Below are 3,077 nucleotides of genomic sequence, written 5' to 3'. Positions count from 1 at the left end.
AGCGGCGGCCTTCTCTTACGCGCCCCTGCCCGCCGAACCTGGGCCTGCCTCCCGAGCCAGCGCCTGCCTCCCGCGCCCGCCTCGCTTCTCCCGTCGGCCCAGGCCATCCGCTCCCGCCGCGCCCACTGCCCACCTGGTGGCCCCGGCCGTGGCCGCCGCCCCCGCGGCGGTTCCCGGAGCTTGTCCCGGATGCCTGCCCGGTCAGCTGGGGCTCGGTGGCCACCGCTGCCACGTGGGAGCGAGGGCGGGAGGGTGTGTGTGCGCGCTGTGAGCAGGGGGTCTCGGCAGGGCTGCAGCGGAGGCACGTTGGAAGAATGACTCTGGAGTCCATCAAGGCGTGCTGCCTGAGCAAGGAGGCCAAGGAAGCCCGGCGGATCAACGACAAGATCGAGCAGCAGCTCCGCAGGGACAAGCGGGTCGCCTGCCGGGAGCTCAAGCTGCTGCTGCTCAGGACAGGAGAGAGTGGCAAGAGTACATTTATCAAGCAGATGAGAATCATCCATGGGTCAGGATACTCTAATGAAGATAAAAGGGTCTTCACTAAGCTGGTTTATCAGAACATCTTCACGGCCATGCAGGCCATGATCAGATCCAGTACAAGTACAAGATCCAGATCAGATCCATCACACTCAAGATCCAGTACAAGTATGAGCACGATAAGGCTCATGCACAATTAGTTCGAGAAGTTGATGTGGAGAAGGTGCCTGCTTTTGAGAATCCATATGTAGGTGCAATAAAGAGTTTATGGAATGATCCTGGAATCCAGGAATGCTATGATAGACGAGAATATCAATTATCTGACTCTACCAAATACTATCTCAACGACTTGGACGCGTAGCTGACCCTGCCTACCTGCCTACGCAAGAAGATGTGCTTAGAGTTCGAGTCCCCACCGCAGGGATCATCGAATAACCCTTTGATTTACAAAGTGTCATTTTCAGAATGGTCGATGTAGGGGATCCAAAGTCAGAGAGAAGATAATGGATATACTGCTTTGAGAATGTCACCTCTATCATGTTTCTAGTAGCGCTTAGTGAATATGATCGAGTTCTCGTGGAGTCAGACAATGAGAACAGAATGGAGGAAAGGAAGGCTCTCTTTAGAACAATTATCACATATCCCTGGTTCCAGAACTCCTCGGTTATTCTGTTCTTAAACGTGAAAGATCTTCTAGAGGAGGAAATCATGTATTCCCATCTAGTCGACTACTTCCCAGAATATGATGGACCCCAGAGAGATGCCCAGGCAGCCCTGGAATTCCTTCTGAAGATGTTCATGGACCTGAACCCAGACAGTGACAAAATTATCTACTCCCACTTCACATGCGCCACAGACACCGAGAATATCCGCTTTGTCTTTGCTGCCGTCAAGGACACCATCCTCCAGTTGAACCTGAAGTAGTACAATCTGGTCTAATTGTGCCTCCTAGACACACGCCCTGCCCTTCCCTGGTGAGCTATTGAAGATATACAAGGACTGTGTTTCTGTGGAAAACAATTTGCATAATACTAATTTATTGCTTTCCTGGACTCTGTGTGAGCATGTCCACAGAGTTTATGGTAAATATTATGATTTTATTTAAACTATTCAGAGGAAATACAGAGGATGCTGAAGTACAGTCCCAGCACATTTCCTCTCTATCTTTTTTTTAGGCAAAACCTTGTGACTCAATGTATTTTAAATTCTCAGTCATGCACTCACAATGATAAGGCTTTCTCTCTCTCTCTCTCTCTCTCTCTCTCTCTCTCTCTCTTTCTCTCTTTTTCTTTTCTATAGAGCAAAACAAAGCTGATTTCCCTTTTTCCCCATCCCCCAATTCATACCTCCCTCCTGATTTTTTCCCCAGGTTACAATGGGCTTTATCTTAGATCCATTCTTGGTCAAGTTTTTCTCTCCACTGATACAGTCAGGACACATCGTTCGATTTAAGCCATCATCAGCTTAAGTTAAGTTTGTAGTTTTTGCTGAAGGATTATGTGTATTAATACTATGATTTTAAATGTGTTGCTCTGGATACACACATAGTTTCTTTTTTAATAGAGTATACTGTCTTGTCTCACTTTGGACTAGGACAATGGATGCCTGTCTAATCGTTAAGTGTCATTTCTTTTAGATGTTTACCTTCAGCTTGATTGCTCAGAGAAGTGTACAGAAGGCAGGATCAAAGACACACAGGAGTCCTTTCTTTTGAAATGCCATGTGCCATTGTCTTTCCTCCTTTCTTTGCTTCTTTTTCTTTTTTCCCCCTCTCTTTCAATTGCAGATGCCAAAAAAGATGCCAACAGACACTACATTACCCTAATGGCTGCTACCCAGAAACTTTTTATAGGTTGTTCTTAATATTTTTTGTTGTTGTTGTTTAAGCTTTTCCTTTCTTTTTTTTCCTTGGTGTTTGTGCCACAATTTTAAAATGACTTTTATTATGGGTATGTGTTGCCAAAGCTGGCTTTTTGTCAAATAAAATGAATAAGAACTTAAAAAATAAAAGCTGGTATCTTAAAATATCTAAGAGAGTAAGACCGTGGAGCCTAAAATGGCTGGCTGAGAATGAACCAGAAATGCCAATTGCCTAACAGTTGGTAACTGTAAATTTGATTCTCATGGTCTATTCTTTTCTTTGTCCTTAAGATGACATGGTTAGTGTCCCTGTCCCATGTTCAGTGTCCAAACCGGCAATGTAAAAAGTATCCTGTGTGGTTTAACAGGAAATCTGTTTGTGTCTCTTTATTTGAAACCAGTTTTACTCTCAATGGTTCTTTAAATTCAATTCAGTCTGCCAGGAACATTGGTTGATAGTATTATTCTGACACCTTTAATTTCCAAAATCTGAAGTCCCTGCTAATTTACCACCTTCAAGATCTTCTTGAACTAGTAACTGATTAGGTTGAACTTACGGAAGATTTGTGGACTTAACTCAAAAGTAACTTCTCGGTGTTCTATAGAACATGTATTTGTGTAACTGAACTTACTAGGAGAAATGTTTGGAATTCTATGTGTGCAATTTGTCAACAAATGCAAAGAAATACAGCACATGTATTGATGAGCTTCTGTCAAGCAGCTTGAGGTGAAATTTGATT

General features: G+C 44.2%; 1 pseudogene; it reads left to right on the top strand.

Moving 5' to 3' along the window:
• Positions 1–244: 244 nt before the first annotated feature.
• Positions 245–2,014, top strand: LOC126932190 (guanine nucleotide-binding protein G(q) subunit alpha-like; annotated as a pseudogene).
• Positions 2,015–3,077: the final 1,063 nt, after the last annotated feature.

This window comes from Macaca thibetana, chromosome 1 (genome assembly GCF_024542745.1).
Source record: "Macaca thibetana thibetana isolate TM-01 chromosome 1, ASM2454274v1, whole genome shotgun sequence".
In the NCBI taxonomy this organism is placed as follows: domain Eukaryota; kingdom Metazoa; phylum Chordata; class Mammalia; order Primates; family Cercopithecidae; genus Macaca; species Macaca thibetana.
The sequence above is the reverse complement of the archived record's forward strand: the minus strand, read 5'-3'. Positions and strand labels throughout refer to the sequence as shown.